Raw genomic sequence first — 18,521 nt, forward strand, 5'->3', positions numbered from 1 at the left:
GCGGCGTACATCTCCTCCGTGCAGAGAGCCTTGGAGTTCTCACAGCCGTCAAAACTGAACGGCTATGCAACTGCAAGGGAGTCCCTCTGCCTCCTCTGTGACGTGCTGGTGAAGGTGCAAACGTGGTGATGTCATCGCGTACGTGCCTGCATCGAGCGCCAGGGTGCCAGTCCAGATGTGGAGCTGCAGGGGATCGTATGAGAGGTAACGATATAATACTTTTTTTAATAGAATAAATTAAATGGTCTTGGGGAACAGCAAATGATGAATTGTGAGTGTGGGGGGGGGGACAAATGATGAATTGGGAGTGTAAAGGAGAGCAAATGATGAATTGGGAGTGGGAGGGGGAGAAAATTATGAATTAGGAGTGGGAGGGAGAGCAAATGAATTGGGAGTGGAGGGGCAAATTTTAAATTGGAAGTGGGGGAGAGCAAATGACGAATTGGGAGTAGGGGGAAGCAAATGATAGATTGGGAGTGAAGGAAGCAAATGATGAATAGAGCAAATGATGAATTAAGAGTGGGGGGGGGCAAAAAATGAATTGCGGGTGGGGGATAACAAATTATGAATTGAGGGTGAGGATGGAGGAAAGCAAATGATGAATAGGGAGTGGGGGGAAGCAAATGATAGATTGGGAGTGAGGGAAGCAAATGATGAATAGAGCGAATGATGAATTAAGAGTGGGGGGGAGCAAAAAATGAATTGCAGGTGGGGGATAACAAATTATGAATTGAGGGTGAGGATGGAGGAAAGCAAATGATGAATTGAGTGTGGGGGACAGCAAATTATGAATTGAGATTGGGGGTGGGGAAAGCAAATGATGAATTGAGGGTGCGGAACAACAAATGATGATGAATTGAGGGTGGGGTAGAATAAATGATGAATAGAGGGTGGGGTGGGAGAGTGAGAGGACATGACAATGAATTGGGGAGGAGGGGGGCATGTAAATGTAATGAATCAGAGGAGCGGGAGGTACAGAGTGGGGGGGTGTTGAGGAGGAAGAAGTGTGACTGGTAATGAATTGGGGGAAAGAGTACAGGTGCTAATTAATTTATATATATATGGGTGGGAAAAGTGGGGGAACAGTGGTGGATTACAATTTATATTTGGAATGAAGGGTTGCATAATAACTAATTATATATTAATGATGGGTTCACGTCTATATTCAGCTGAGTAGTGTAGAAGATGGGGCATGTGCTCTGGTAGCGGTGTTCTAGATAACTGTGTGTTATTTTATGCAGAGACAAGTCCTTGCTGGAAGAAGTGATGGCAGTCAAAGCTGGATTAAGGAGAAAAGCGAAGATGAAGGACTTCAACTAGAGACATCAACAGTGAGTCAGTGTGTTATCTGTACACTGACACTATACACTGTATACTATGTTCAGAGTCCCTGTGTATAATGTCACTGGTGATTACTGTGTTACCTGTACACTATTCACTATATACAGAGCTCCTGGGTATAATGTCACCAGTGATCACTATTACCTGTATACTATACACTATATACAGAGCTCCTGTGTAGAATGTCACTTGTGATCATTGTATTACCTGTACACTGACACTGTATACAGAGCTCCAATGTATAATGTTGCTGGTGATCACTGCATTACATGTACACTGACATTATATACAGGGCTCCTGTGTATAATGTCACTGGTGATCACTGTATTACCTGTACACTTTCACTATACACTGTATACTATGTACAGGGCTCCTGTGTATAATGGCACTTATGGTAATATTAGTATTGTGTTTTTTTTATTAATGATCAGTATTGAAGTATTTGGTCACTATGTGGTGGTAATATGTGGTACGGCCATGGTGTGGCGGTATTTGTTCCTTGTATGTAGTATTATTCGGTCACTATGCGGTGGTAATATGTGGCTGTCTAGTCATGGTGTGGAGGTATTTGTTCCTTGTATGTGGTATTATTCAGTCACTATGTGGTGGTGATATGTGGTCTGGTTACGGTGTGGCGGTACTTGGCCCTGTATGTGGTATTATTTGTTCACTATGTGGTGTAATATGTGATATGGTCATGGTGTGGTGGTATTTGTCCCATGTATGTGACATTATTCGGTCACTATGTGGTGGTAATATGTGGTCTGGTCATGGTTTGACGGTATTTGTCCCTTCTATGTGATATTACTGGTTATTTTAAAAAATGTATGCGATACATTCCCTTAAAGAAAAATAAAAAAATTATATGCCTCAAAAGTATATTGGGTATTTTAAGAAATGTTTAATAGGTAGGGCCCTGCCAGAAGAGTCTACCTTGTCATGGTGGTGTCAGCTTAAAAAATCTTTTGGCCAAAACAAAATCTGATGGCTATGTATGTGATATGGTTCAATGGGAACTATTAATGTGTGATTGGTGAGGACGTGGTGCAGAAGTGGAGTTTTTCCAAGAGTAGGTGGTGTGACTGTGGAAGGTTTGAGGGGTAGAGGTGGAGCTGTGGTGGAGCCTGGGGCCGAGTCTCAAGGGGGCCCAAAAATTTTGCCAGTATGGGGCCCTGAAATTCCTGATGGCAGCCATGCATGCACTGTACATGTAACGTGCAAGGGTGTATGGAGCGAACTCATGGTCTGAACCCATCCCATACCCAGCAGGTAATGGCTATGTTTTACAGCCAGATCCTGCCTCTAATAATTGAGGAGGGTGCGCCATTGTTAACCTGTTAAATGCTGCCGTTAAACTGTGACAGTGGCATTAACAACACGGCGGCAGGGGGCATGTCATTCTATGCGCCCATCAGTGCGCCCGTGACATGATAACGGGTCGCCAATGGGTTGCTATGACAGAAGGGGGTCTGTTGAAGACCTACTTACTTGTCGTTGTGGAGCTCCCTTGAAAGCCTGTGACTGGTTTTCAAAGTAGATCGTGATTTTTACTATATGCAGCAATACTATGGCATTACTGTGTATAGTACGCTTAAGCAATCAAATGATCTCAGGTTCAAGTCTCCTATAAGGACTATTAAGAACAGGAAAAAAAAATTGAAAAATAGTTTAAAAAATATGAAAAAAATTTAAAAAAAATAAGCATTCAAATCAACCACTTTTCCCCCCTTTAAAAATAAAGATTATAAAAGTTAAAAATTACACATATGTGGTATCACCACATTCAGAAAAGTCTGATCTATCAAAATATAAAAAGAATTAACCTGATCAGTAAATACTATAAACTGAAAAAATTCATGAACACCAAAATTATTTCTTTTTGGTCTCTGCAATTCCACAAAAAATGCTGTAACAAGCCATCGAAAAGTCATATCTAATTATCTATTCTAAAATGGTGTCAATAAAAACATCATCTCGCCCTACAAAAAATAAACCTTCGCACAGCTTTATTGACGGAACAATGAAAATGTTACGAGTCTCGGGCAATGGAGACACAACTCAAAAAAAGTACTTTTCTAAATTCAGATTTTTTTTCACCACTAAAATAATAAAAAATGGACATGTTTGGTATCACCGTAATCATATTGATGAGCAGAATCACACTGCATGGTCATTTGTATTACAAAATGTACACTGTAAAAGCAATTCCCAAAAATGGTGCTTTTTTCACAATTTTTCCCTATTTTGATTTTTTTTCCCATTCTCCAGTACACTATGTGGTAAAATGAATGGTGTTATTCAAAAGTACAACTCATCATGCAAAAGACAAGCCTCCATGTGTCTATGTGGACAGAAAAATAAAAAAGTTATGACTCTGGGAAGAGGGGGAGAAAAAACGAAGACGTAAAAATAGAAATAGGCGCGTCGTGAAGGAGTTAATGAAGAATATGTAAACTACAAAAAAAAACTCGCTCTTCTTCAGCAGTCACATAATGGGGATATAGTGTTGTATTTCTATATACTAAGCTTTTGAGGAATTAGTCTCTCCAATTCACAAATTCACTTCTGATCTATTTAGAATTAAAAGACTTTGGAAAAATCAACTTGATATGGATTTTAGTTTTTGTAAAACAATAGAGTAAATCTGGTGAATCGATGCCTCTTTTATATAGGTACATTGGGCAATTAGGATCAATGCACTGTTACTCAGTCAGATACAGGTTCAGATACAGGGAAAATTCATTGGTATTTTCTTGTTTGCCTCCTAGATACAACTGTATGTAAGACAAGTGGGATATTTCATGTGACACCTGACAGGAAAAGTATCAGAGACATGACGGAGTCAGTATTAAACCCCAGAGTGCAAGCCCTGAGTTGATGCAATGCATTACTGGCTATGGAACCACATATTATTAAGCACTTTATGAGGTCATTATTATGCCACAGTATGCTCGATGAATTCCTGTTTCCTGTACGACATGAGAAACCTCAAGAGCATGTCAAGTTTCTCTTTTCTAGGAGGAAATAAATAGCTTGTGGTTTTCGTGCTCTTTGTAACTGAGTCAATGGGGAATCCTGAAATGATCAAGCGCTAGTAAGGACGAGGAAGTGACATAGAGATTGCTGCCCGGTGAAGAAAGTTGTATTGCGTTATGGATAAAAAAAGACATTTTCGTGGTAAAGGACCCAACTGTTAACTATTTTATAACCAACACATCTGTGCCTAAACCATTGGGAGAGTTTTAAAACTAACACAAATTCATGCACACAATCAGACAATATAAAAGAGGGGTAAAACAAAGTTTACCACTCTCTTACGAAAAAAGACTCAAGCACTACAAAAACTTCACTATTATGTCCTGCACTTTTTTTATCCTTATTGGTTGCTAAAGATTACCTTTGTTCCTGGTAATGACACTTGGTTACTGAAAGGGAACCTGTCACCATGAAATTGCAGTGTGATCTGCAGGCCCGTGTGGAGACACTGGGGTCTCCTGTGGGCAGAATAGTACTCAGACAGCACAGGGTGAGGGTAAAACAGTGTGGAAATACTAGCGCTAATGATCATGTTGAGGGGCACTCACTTCACCAGGTCAATTAAAGCACACATGCAGTGTTTTCTGGTAATATGAATTCCAGCAGTTTATTACACATCATAAACTGCTTATAACATAGTCCATCTCAGTGGCTAGCAGGATTGTTACACATGTAATATCCTAGAGCCTTTTCAGTGGCAGCTATGCCCGCTTGGCTTCAGATACTGACTTCAGCAAGGTACAACATCAATATTCATTTAAAGCACCGATTTACCTTTGCCGGGTCTTAGCTGCTTCTATCAGCTCTGTTCTGCCACAGCTGTGGATTAAGGCTCCTGAGATGTCGTCTCCAGGCCACGTGCCTTCCAGGGCTACTGGTGTCCCAGACACAGGGATCAGGCCTCTTGCCTTCCAAGGCTACTGGTGTCCCAGACACAGGGACCAGGCCTCTTGCCTCTCAAGGCTAATGGTGTCCCAGACACAGGGACCAGACCTCTTGCCTCTCCAGGCTAATGGTGTCCCAGACACAGGGACCAGGCTTCTCCACTGTTTCAAAAACCACCAGGATTTATATATCCTTCTGTGCGCACAGGACCTGTGATGATGTCACAGTCATGTGATCAGTCACCTGAAGGGGAGGAATGTGGTCAGCCAGAACACATCCCCTCTGACATTTTGGCGATGCAGCAAGCCGCTGCATTACACACCAAACAGTAACAATAACATATAGAACAGTCCCAGAAAAACACCCAAGATGGCTCAAACATCACGGAGTCTCACCCTTCTGCTGACTCACCGGGATTAGAGCAACTGTGACTCCGGGGCTTCCAGGACCAACTATCCCCACCAGTGGCACCCTGGTTTTGGCGGACACACACAGAGAGGAGGTAACGACAAGCTTAGGAAGCTGACAGTCCATTGAGGCATGTATCCAGGTGACTGGATGGTCCCAACCTGGCTTCTCCAAACGTTTCCATGGGGCCAGGCGACCGGATGGTCCCAACCTGGCTTCTCCGAATGTCTCCATGGGATCAGGCAACTGGATGGTCCCAACCTGGCTTCTCTAAACATATCCATGGGGCCAGGTGACCAAAGGGTCACAATCCTGGCTTCCCCAAACGTATCCATGGACTCCAGTGATAATGGAGCAGATCTTCCAGCTGGGACCGTGGTCACTTAAGCTGACATTCTGTAGAGTCAAATCTGTGTCCCTCTTGATGGAGCCATGTGTCTTGGTTGCTGTTATGAAGAGTCTCTCTTAGCAGTGATTTTATTCCTCTCAGAAGGATAGGGGTCCTTTTTATATCCACATCTGTGGTTCATGTAATCATCCACAGGTCAGGGGGGGGGGGTCGGATGAGTTTAACTCTCATTGTTTGAGCATTTAATCAATCTGCATAGTCCATCCTTCTCTGTTTTATGGGTCAACAAGCCACAGGGCTCACACAATGGTCAATCAACATATAACCCTTTGTCTCTGTCTTGCAAAGTTAGCAGACAATAAGCTGCAGTAAATATCAACTCAAGTGACAACATCCAGGCTTATACAAACAATAGTCTGTGTTTCTTGACCAACCAAAGAAATACACATAAATTCAAAAGTCAAAATAAAGATAATAGCATACGTCTCTTGGCCTACTGAATTTACGTCTGGATAATTAAGATTAAATGCTGTGTTGTCACATTAAAGAGGGTTAAAACAAAGTTTACCACCCTCTCACAAAAAAGGACTCAATCATTCCAAAAACCTCACTATTATGTCCTGCACTTTCTTATCCTTATTGGTTGCTATATATTACCTCTGTTCCTAGCAGTGACACTTGGTTACTGGAAGGGAACCTGTCACCATTAAATTGCAGTGTGATCTGCAGGCCCCCTTATTAGCAGACTGATATATAGTTTTTTGAGTAAATATATAGTATATCCTGTGTTTGAATAATTTAATCCTCTGCTCTTTCTGGGAATTTCAGTCGAGTGGGCTGTCCTATAACTGATTTTCAGCTACTTCTGTATGGACACTTAAACAAGGAAAGCTGTCAGTCACTGATAGGACCGCCTACTGAACCGAAAGTCCCAGAAACAGCAAAAGTTGAAATTATGAAAACACAGACAAGAGAATTCAGCAGCACTCACTAAGAATGCAAAGATTGAATATATGAAATTTGAACTGCATTACTGCTATATAGAATATACTTATAAAAATGAAGGTACTTAGCACATACATCAGCTAATTCACAAAAGCCAATCAGCCACAAAACATGCCTTTTCTGGGCTATAAGTCTACAAATTTAAAGTACAGGCAGGATCCAGAATTAATTAAAAACAGCCTTAGGCTGATGGTAGGAATGCACAGTCAGAAAAGGAGGCAGTCATAACCTCCAATAGTAAACTGTCTCCTTTTCTCACTATGCACTCCTCCCAACAGCCTAAGGCTGTTTTTAATTAATGCTAGCCCTTTAAATTTGTAGTCATGTTTGATAAATATTAGGTTTAAGGTCCCATCAAAGAAAGGTCACCTTACCGTGGTTGCTGAGCTCACATGTATTGGCTAATTTATGTGCTAAGTACCTTTATTTTTATAAGTATATTCTATGAAGCAGTCTTTCTCTCTCTCACCTGTCCAATAGGAGCGCCAAACATTTCTATTCGGGTTCGCTCATCTCTAGCCCTGAGTTCAAAACCCTCCAAGGATAACATCTGAAAGGAGTATATATTTTCTCCATGGGTTTGCTCTGGTTTCCTCTCACACTCGGAAGACATAGGGAATAGGGACAGTGATGATAATGGAAACATTGCACCATCAAGGGACACTATATCTATATGTAAAATCTGTTGTGTATACGTCCTGTGTGAGCAGACTCTTAGGGGTTCCACGTAGCTCATGGCTATTAAAAGTCAAGTATACTGTAATAAGCTTCAAATAATACAGTGGAGAGCTTCTGCAACATTTATAAAGTGGCTGCTCATCAGCAACTGCTAAACACTTATTTGGCTTTTATTTTATACAAAAAGCAAGATCTTGGTCTTCTGCTTTTCTCTATCTTGATTAGAAAGCATTTACCTTCTCTCAAGACAGTAGTAAATATGTTTTTATGAAACATTCAGTTTTTCGATGATGTGATGAATGGCACAGACGTCAGTTTACGAACAAGCAATAGATTATTGGGTTTCTTTGGAGAGCTTTATCATTTTTGTTATTTTAAGCTCAGATTTAAACTTTAAAAATGGCAGTGCATTATATGCCTTGCAATTCAAGAAAAGTGGAGCCAATTTTTCTGTTTCATTGAAAACGCAACCCCTAAGAGGTAAAAGGCAAGATAAGCTCTGATATATCTATTGGTTATAACAAGAATACTTCTCTGAAACAGACAGTGGTATGCAGCATGTTTCGCTTGTGAAATGCCCATGTTCAGATGGTTCTCTCGGGAATACTTGACTAAAGTTGTTGACAACGTTTTGGGTGAAAAATACAGAAGTGGTGACGTGTTTCTACTATACTTTTCCTCTGATTGTTCCACTCCCGATTTTAGCTTACAAATACTGATGTAAAATACTGACCAAATACTGAACATGGCCTTAAAATGTTTTAATTACATTTTTTTTTCAAGTATTGCATAACTAATAGTAACAGTAACAATGAATGACTGATTCTGTCCTTGCTGAACGAATGCATTGTGTTCGTCTGCAGATAAGACAACTCCAAAACATGAACGTACAGTGTGTGCCCACTTTTCAGAGCATGGCCAGGTTATTCCTCTCCTTTTTTCATGAAGTGGTTTAATATAACAATACACAACTTTGGAAAGTTGGTTTTATTCAACATAAATAGTTAAATGGACACTGCTTTCAGACAACTTGAACTCTTTTGATAGATAATGTCATAAATAGGCAATCTGCAAATCACAATTCAAAAATGATGTTGTCTTACCCTGTAAAAATCACTACAAAGTACCAGCCTCTAGGTGTCTCCCTTTTATCTAACTTGCAATTCATTGCCTATTGTCAAGTGTGATCTGCATCTAGCAGAAGAGAAACAGAGAGGGGTTCCAGGGAGTGGGAGCAGGTCTTTGTCTCTCTGCTGCTACATACAGCCATAGCAAAGGGGCAGACAGTTTGGGGTGTGGAAGGTATTCTACAATGGCAGATGCAATGTAAGATAAAGGTAATTCCAACACATACAGTGAAGGAAATAATTATTTGATCCCTTGCTGTTTTTGGAAGTTTGCCCACTGACAAATACATGAACAGTCTATAATTTTAAGGGTAGGTTAATTTTAACATTGAGAGATAGAATATCCAAAACAAAATATCAAGAAAATCACACTGTATAAATTAGATACATTTATTTGAATTTTGCAGTGAGAAATAAGTATTTGATCCCCTACAAACCATTATGAGTTTTGGCTCCTACAGACCAGTTAGATGCCCTTAATCAACTCGTTACCTGCATTAAAGACAGCTATCTTACATAGTCACCTGTATAAAAGACTCCTGTCCACAGACTCAATTAATCAGTCAGACTCTAACCTCTACAACATGGGCAAAAAAGAGCTTTCTAAGGATGTCAGGGACAAGATCATGGACCTGCACAAAGCTGGAATGAGCTACAAAACCATAAGTAAGACGCTGGGTGAGAAGGAGACAACTGTTGGTGCAATAGTAAGAAAATGGAAGAAATACAAAATGACTGTCAATCGACTTTACTCTGGGGCACCATGCAAAATCTCACCTCATGGAGTATCCTTGATCATGAGGTGATAAAGGTTTAAAATCCTGCAGTGCCCGTAAGGTCCCCCTTCTCAAGAAGGCACATGTGCAGGCCCCTCTGAAGTTTGCCAATGAACACCTGGATGATTCTGTGAGTTATTCGGAAAAGGTGCTGTGGTCAGAGGAGACAAAAATTGAGCTCTTTGGCATTAACTCAACTCGCCGTGTTTGGAAGAAGAGAAATGCTGCCTATGACCCAAAGAACACCGTCCCCACTGTCAAGCATGGAGGTGGAAACATTATGTTTTGGGGGTGTTTCTCTGCTAAGGGCACAGGACTACTTCACCGTATCAATGGGAGAATGGATGGAGCCATGTACCGTAAAATCCTGAGTGACAACCTCTTTCCCTCCGCCAGGACATTAAAATGGGTCGTGACTGGGTCTTCCAGCAAGACAATGACCCAAAACATACAGTCAAGACAACAAAGCAGTGGCTCAAAAAGAAGCATATTAAGGTCATGGAGTGGCCTAGCCAGTCTCCAGACCTTAATCCCATAGAAAATGGAGGGAGTTGAAGCTCCGAGTTGCCAAGCGACAGCCTCAAAATCTGATTGATTTAGAGATGATCTGCAAAGAGGAGTGGACCAAATTCCTCCTGACGAGTGCGAAACCCTCATCATCAACTACAAAAAACGTCTGACTGTTGTGCTTGCCAACAAGGGTTTTGCCACCAAGTATTAAATGTTGTTTGCCAGAGGAATCAAATACTTATTTCTCACTGCAAAATGCAAATAAATGTATCTAATTTATACAATGTGATTTTCTTGATATTTTTGGGATATTCTATCTCTCAATGTTAAAATTAACCTACCCTTAAAATGATAAACTATCCATGTCTTTGTCAGTGGACAAACTTACAAAAACAGCAAGGGATCAAATAATTATTTCCTTCACTGTATAGTACTGGCAGAATGCTGATAAAAAAGAACCGCCCATTCAAAAAGAGTGAATTGAAAATTATAAAGCATAAGAATTGGGATAGATCCTGGACAAATTAGTCTGATATGCACAACAAAAGCTGATTTAACTTGTGGGGGCATAAAAGTAGCAAGACCATGCATTTCTAAATATATAAAAATATAGGAATGCTTTAATTCTAACTTATCTGTTGTAATTAACTAATTAAAAGGGTATTCTGGTTCCAAGAAGTTATCATTAATCCCTAGGATATTTGATAGATTCTAGATCAGTACGGGTGCAACAGCTGAGACCAGGTGTACGTCACCAGACCCACCATCAGTACATGACTACGTCACCAGAACCACCAACTATCAGTACATGACTACATCACTAAGCTTAATACAGCAATCAATTGTAATGTCAAGTCAGGTGCATATACATTTGTATTTCATGAACTTACAATGCCCAGTATGTCCTTAAAGGGAACCTGTCATGTAAAATAACACTATTAACCTGCAGATATGGGGTTAATCTGGAGGTTAAGAGTAGTGTTGAGCGATACCTTCCGATATCAGGAAATATCGTATCGGATTGGATCGGACCGATACTCAAAAAGTATCGGATATCGCCGATTCCGATATCGGAAACCAATGCAAGTCAATGGGACACTAATATCGGAATGAAAATAAACCCTTTCTTTCCTTGTAGGTTAATTCTACATGAAGTAAAACAACTAAGAATAATGTAGAATGTTTGCGAAAAGCCGGCAATTCAGCAGCGGCATACACCGGTACCCGACAATTTACAACAGAAAGAATAGAGCTTCACACATAGATTAGATAGATAGAAACATGTCAGTCACATATATATGAAGTACAGTGACAGTGTTGCTTACTGTACTTGTCATTTAGTGTAAAGGATTTATTTAAAAAAATAATAGTGTTTTCATGCACCGTCTCTTTAAGAAAGCCGGCCGGCAATTCAGCATCTGTACCCGACAATTTAGAATAGAAGGAATAGAGAATCATACATAGATTAGATAGATAGAAACATGTCAGTCACATATATATGAAGTACAGTGATAGTGTTGATTACTGTACTTGTCATTTAGTGTAAAGGATTTATTTTAAAAAAAATTGGCGTGGGATCCCCATTAATTTTAGTCTCTAGCGGAGGTTAAGCAGACAGCTGGGGCAGATGTTTGAAGCCTGGGAAGGGGGTAATACCCACGGAGCTTCCCAGGCTACTAATATCAGCCCCCAGCTGAATACCTAGCCTTTACTAGCTATAAAAATGGGGGACCCCCCCAAAAAATGACGTGGGGTCCCCCCTATTTTAATAGCTAGCAAAGGCTAGGCAGACAGCTGGGGGCTGATATTAATAGCCCAGGAAGGGTACCATGAATATTGGCCCCCTCCCAGGCTAGAAACACCAGCCGTCAGCCGCCCCAGAAATGGCGCATCCATAGGATGCGCCAATTCTGGCACTTAGCCTCGCTCTTCCCACTGCCCTGTAGCGGTGGCAGTGGGGTAATAGGGCTGGGGTTGATGTCAGCTTATAATGCCAGCTGACATCAAGCCCAGGTTAGTAATGGAGAGGCGTCTATAAGACACCCCCATTACTAACCCCATAGTGAAAGTTAAAAAAAAAACACAAATACCCAGGATAAAGTCCTTTAATTGAAATAAACACACAATTCTTTATTGTTCTAAATTAAACCATACTTACCGTCACGCCCATTCCAGCTGAAGCCAACGATCTCCTGCAATAAAAGAAAAATAATAAAGCAACCTCATCCTTACCTTTCCATAGTTCCCACGACGGCTCCAGCTCTGCTACATCGAGATGACAGGCTGGACCGCAGCAGAATGCTGTCATCCAGCCTGTCATCCCGCAGACACTGAGAAGCGCAGGCTTGCTTGCGCTCCTCAGTGTCTCTCTGTGACGGCATCCAGATGAGCCGACAATGAACTCGGCTCACCTCATGTACGTCACTGACAGCGTGAGAGAATTCTCACGCTGAAGCGCTTAGTGCAGGAGAATTTTCCCACGCTGTCAGTGACGTGCATGAGGTGAGCCGAGTTCATTGGACATGACCTCATCTCATGCACGTCACTGACAGCGTGAGAAAATTCTCCTGCACTCAGCGCTTCAGCGTGAGAATTTCCCCACGCTGTCAGTGACGTGCATGAGGTGACCTCATGTCCAATTAACTCAGCTCACTTCATGTACGTCACTGACAGCGTGGGAGAATTCTCACGCTGAAGCGCTGAGTGCAGGAGAATTTTCCCACGCTGTCAGTGACGTGCATGAGGTGAGCTGAGTTCATTGGACATGAACTCGGCTCATCTTTATGCGTCACAGAGAGACACTGAGGAGCGCAAGCATGCCTGCGCTTCTCAGTGTCTGCGGGATGACAGGCTGGATGGCAGCGTTCTGCTGCGGTCCAGCCTGTCATCTCGATGTAGCAGAGCTGAAGCTGTCGTGGGATCCATGGGAAGGTAAGGATGAGGTTGGTTTATTATTTTTCTTTTATTGCAGGAGATCGTTGGCTTCAGCTGGAATGGGCGTGATGGTAAGTATAGTTTAATTTAGAACAATAAATAATTGTGTCTTTATTTCAATTAAAGGACTTTATTCTGGGTGTTGTGTTTTTTTTAAATACTTTACTAGAAATTCATGCCGGTCATGTCTAATATTGGCGTGACCCCATGAATTTCGGGCTTAGGGCCAGCTGATAATGCCAAGCTGGCCTTAACCCCTTTATTACCCAGTGAGCCACCGCACCAGGGCCCTGGATGAGTTGGGTACAGCGCCAGAAGATGGCGCTTCTATGAACGCGCCATTTTCCGGGGCGGCAGCGGACTGCAATTTGCAGCGGGTGAGGCCCAGAAAGCTTGGGCCTCCCTGCGCTGCAGATTCCAGCCCCCAGCTGCCTAGTTGTACCTGGCTGGACACAAAAATAGGGCGAAGCCCCACGTATTTTTTTTTTTAATTATTTCATGAAATTCATGAAATAATTAAGAAAAAAAGGGCTTCCCTATATTGTTGTGTCCGGCCAGGTACAAATAGGCAGCTGGTGGTTGGGGGCAGCCCGTTCCTGCCTGCTGTACCTGGCTGGACACAAAAATAGGGCGAAGCCCCACGTATTTTTTTTTTAAATTATTTCATGAAATTCATGAAATAATTAAGAAAAAAAGGGCTTCCCTATATTGTTGTGTCCGGCCAGGTACAAATAGGCAGCTCGTGGTTGGGGGCAGCCCGTTCCTGCCTGCTGTACCTGGCTGGACCCAAATATAGTGCGAAGCGCCACGTCAATTTTTTTTTAATTATTTCATGAAATAATTTTTTAAAAAAAGGGCTTCCCTATATTGTTGTGTCCGGCCAGGTACAAATAGGCAGCTGGTGGTTGGGGGCAGCCCGTTCCTGCCTGCTGTACCTGGCTGGACACAAATATAGGACGCAGCCCCACATCAATTTTTTTTTAATTATTTCATGAATTTCCTGAAATAATTAAAAAAAAATTGAGGTGGGGCTTCGCACTATATTTGTGTCCAGCCAGGTACAGCAGGCAGGAACGGGCTGCCCCCAACCACCAGCTGCCTATTTGTACCTGGCCGGACACAACAAGATAGGGAAGCCCTTTTTTTCTTTATTATTTCATGAATTTCATGAAATAATTAAAAAAAAAAATACGTGGAGCTTCGCCCTATTTTTGTGTCCAGCCAGGTACAACTAGGCAGCTGGGGGATGGAATCTGCAGCGCAGGGAGGTCCAAGCTTTCTGGGCCCCCCCCCCGCTGCAAATTGCAGTCCGCAGCACCCCGGAAAATGGCGCGTTCATAGAAGCTGGATGCTGTACCTGGCTGGCATACAAAAATATAGCAAAGCCCACGTCAAAATTTTTGGGAAAAATTAATTAAAAAAAAAATAATAATTTAGGGACTACATCTTTATTAACTCCTCAAATGTCATTTAGTGTTAAAATAAAGGATTTATTTAAAAAAAAAATTGGCGTGGGATCCCCCATAATTTTAGTCTCTAGCGGAGGTTAAGCAGCCGGCTGGGGAAGATGTTTGAAGCCTGGGAAGGGGGTAATACCCACGGAGCTTCCCAGACTACTAATATCAGCCCCCAGCTGAATACCTAGCCTTTACTAGCTATTAAAATGGGGAACCCCCCCCAAAAAATGACGTGGGGTCCCCCCTATTTTAATAGCTAGCAAAGGCTAGGCAGACAGCTGGGGGCTGATATTAATAGCCCAGGAAGGGTGCCATGAATATTGGCCCCTTCCCAGGCTAGAAACACCAGCCGTCAGCCACCCCAGAAATGGCGCATCCATAGGATGCACCAACTCTGGCACTTAGCCTCGCTCTTCCACGCTGCCCTGGTGCGGTGGCAGGGGGTAATGGGGCTGGGGTTCATGTCAGCGCCAGCTGCCATGAAGCCCAGGTTAGTAATGATGGGCGTCTATAAGACACCCCCATTACTAACCTACAAAGTGTTAAAAAGAAAAAACACACTACACCCAGAAAAAAATAATTCATTTGAAATAAAACACACAATTTTATTAAATTCTTAGTTTACTAAAAAAAAATAGTTACCTGTCCACGTTCCTGCGCTGATCTCCCATGCACAGCTGTCACATCTGGAGATGGTGACAGCTGTGCATGGCTGCTGTAAGCTCACATTGCCGGGAACACGTCCGCTCCCGGCAGCGGGAGCCACTGACTGAGGTCACCGGAGTGCATTCAGTCAGCGCAGCTCCGGAGACCTCCTTTACGGCACTGCTGTACCGTGGGAATTTCTCGCGATACAGCAGGGCCGTAAAGGAGTTGACCGAAGCAGCGCTGCCTGAACTGCGGTGAACCCGCTTATGCAATGACGGGGCTGCTTTACGGCCCCATCATTCTAGCGGCGGCAGTTGTTCAAAGCGGTCACATTCTATGTGGCTGCTCTGAACTGGAGATCATCGTGGGACACTCGTGGACTACTACGGAGGGGTAAGGATAAGGTTGTGGTTTATTATTTTATATTTTATTACAGGAGATCGATGGCTTCGGGGAATTAGGTGTCTAGGTGAGTATAGGTGTAGTTTTTTATCTTTTACTTTATTTTAGGTGGCGATCGGCGGGGACAGGTAATGTATGAACTAATTTATTGTAGGCAACCACTGGCCACCAATGACATGTATTTAAAATTTATTGGGGACACAGTAGGGCAATTTAAATAGCAGGATCAGGCTGATGGGAACTACTGCTCCCATCGAGCTGATCCTGCTGGCACGAGTGGACGGGGGACAGACATAGGCCGATGGGAGTAGTAGTGTCACATCGGCCTATGTCTGCCTGCACGCACACACCCGCACACATCGCACAGACACCGTGCACACCCGCGCACATCGCACAGGCACCGCGCACATCGCACAGACACCGCACACACCCGCAGACATCGCACAGACACCGCGCACACCCGCACACATCGCACAGACACCCACACACACCAATCATGACGGGTCTGGGAGGTGAGGCTGACCTGTGCGACCGTGGGAAAGTTCATGTGAGTTCATGCAATGCAGTCAAGCATGAACTCACATAACCCTCTGAGGGCACCGCGGCGACTTCAAATGAACAGCTGATCGGCATCACCTGATACCGCAGCTGTTCATTTGAAATAACCGGCGGGAAAGCGCAGCACAGAACGGGAAAGCCGGCGGTGAAGTCTTTTCACTGCCGGCTTCCCCGCCCGGGTCCTTCGCTCCCCGCTCCTTGGTGCCGCGCTCCCCGCCCGGTCCTAACTTACGATCGGGATGGGAGGTGGTGAGGGGAGCGGAGGATCGGGGTGGGAGGCTGCGGGGAAGCCGTATGGGGTTGTGTGATTGTTTAAAAGCCGGCGGCTTTTTACCGCGCGCCGGCTTTTAAACAATCAGGAGAATTCTCCCATGCTGGGATGGCATTCTGATGACAGGCTGGATCGCAGCTGAGCGCTGCCATCCAGCTTGTCATCCTTCAGAGAAACGACAGAGCGCAGGCATTATGGGAACTTCCGATTCCGGTATTCGATATTGTAAAAGTATCGGAATTAAGTATCGGAATTCCGATACCGCGAATATCGGCCGATACCCGATATTTCAGTATCGGAATGCTCAACACTAGTTAAGAGCATTCTTACACCCCTATGACTGAATGTTGAACACTGCCTGGGAGAATAAAGTAAATTTCCCCCTGGCAGCGACCGCATAGTATCAGAACGCTATTAACCTACAGATTAACCCTATATTTGCAGGTTAATAGCGCTATTTTACATGACCTGTTCCCTTTAACAATGGTAAGAAGATGCTGGGAGTTGTTGTTATCAGTCATTATCAGACTGTGGACTATACAGGAATCACAATACTGATGAGACATAGTAATTATCACATAAAAACATTTACATCAAGGTACCTTATAGGTGACATCTTCTATGAGTCGTTTCTTTTCATCTCCATCTTGTCCCGACGCCATGATGATTTTTCCCATCACAGCTTATCTCTGCACACTTCATCTTCTCCAGCACATTCCCGCACAGTGCCCTTAAAAATAAGAGTGTTATTAAAATGCCGTCAGCACAGTGGCATACCACCAATGGCGGCAGGCCACGCGACTGCTATCAGCTGGGGGGCCCGGTGCCAGCACCTGCACTGGGTCCCCCCTTTGCCTGTGAGTGTGAGCAATGATGATGGAGGAGGGAGTGTCAGCTGTACTGAGATGTGCGGCATTTTACACCACACGCTCAGGAGACCGGAGCATTGGACGGAAAAAGGAGAGGTGAGTATTGTATTTTTTTTTAATCAGTGACTGATGGCCATAATAGAGCATGGAGGACCATGGGGGTGCATTATATTCTATGGAGGACCATGGGGAGTGCATGATATTCTATGGAGGACCATGGGGGTGCATTATATATATAGTGTAAATAAGCTTTTGATACGGTTTCACACAAAAGGTTGATACATAAAATGAGAACAATGGAGATAGGGGAAAATATATGTAAGTGAGTTAACAACTGGGTCAGTGATAGGAAACAAAGGGTGGTTATTAATGGAACACACTCAGACTGGGTCACAGTTAACATTGGGGACCACAGGGGTCAGTATTGGGCCCACTTCTTTTTAACATATTTATTAATGACCTTGTAGGGGGCATACAGAGTAGTATTTCAATATTTGCAGATGACAATAAACTCTGCAGGGTAATCAATATAGAGGAGGACAATTTTATATTGCAGGAGGATCTATGTAAACTAGAAGCTTGGGCTGATAAATTGTAAATGAGCTTTAATGACATGTAAGGTAATGCACTTGGGCAGAGGAAATAACATGTACAATTATATGCTTAATTGTAAAACACTGGGCAAAACTGTCACTGAAAAAGACCAGGGTGTATTGGTGGACGACAAGCTCACGTTTGGTGGCCTGTGTCAGGCAGCTGCTGCAAAGGCAAATAAAATAATGGGATGCATTAAAAGAGGCATAGAAGCTCATGAGGAGAACATAACTTTACCTCTATACAAGTCACTCGTGCGACCACACTTAAAATACTGTGAACAGTTCTGGTCTCCGGTGTATAAGAAAGACATAGCTGAACTAGAGCTGGTGCAGAGAAGAGCGACCAAGGTCATTATAGGACTGGGGGTCTGCAATACCAAGACAGGTTATTACACTTGTGGTTATTTAGTTTGGAAAAACTAAGGCTTAGGGGTGATTTTATTACTATGTACAAATATACAGTATGAGGGGACAGTACAAAGACCTTTCTACTGATCTTTTTACTCTGAGGCCTGAGATGGGGACAAGGGGGCATCTTTTACGTCTGGAGGAAAGAAGGTTTAATCATAATCACAGACACGGATTCTTTACTGTAAGAGCAGTGAGACTATGGAACTCTCTGCCGCATGGTGTTGTAATGAGTGATTCACTACTAAAATTTAAGAAGTGCC

This window comes from Phyllobates terribilis, unplaced genomic scaffold (assembly GCF_046119375.1).
Source record: "Phyllobates terribilis strain yellow unplaced genomic scaffold, ASM4611937v1 Scaffold_3__8_contigs__length_932513732, whole genome shotgun sequence".
Classification (NCBI taxonomy): domain Eukaryota; kingdom Metazoa; phylum Chordata; class Amphibia; order Anura; family Dendrobatidae; genus Phyllobates; species Phyllobates terribilis.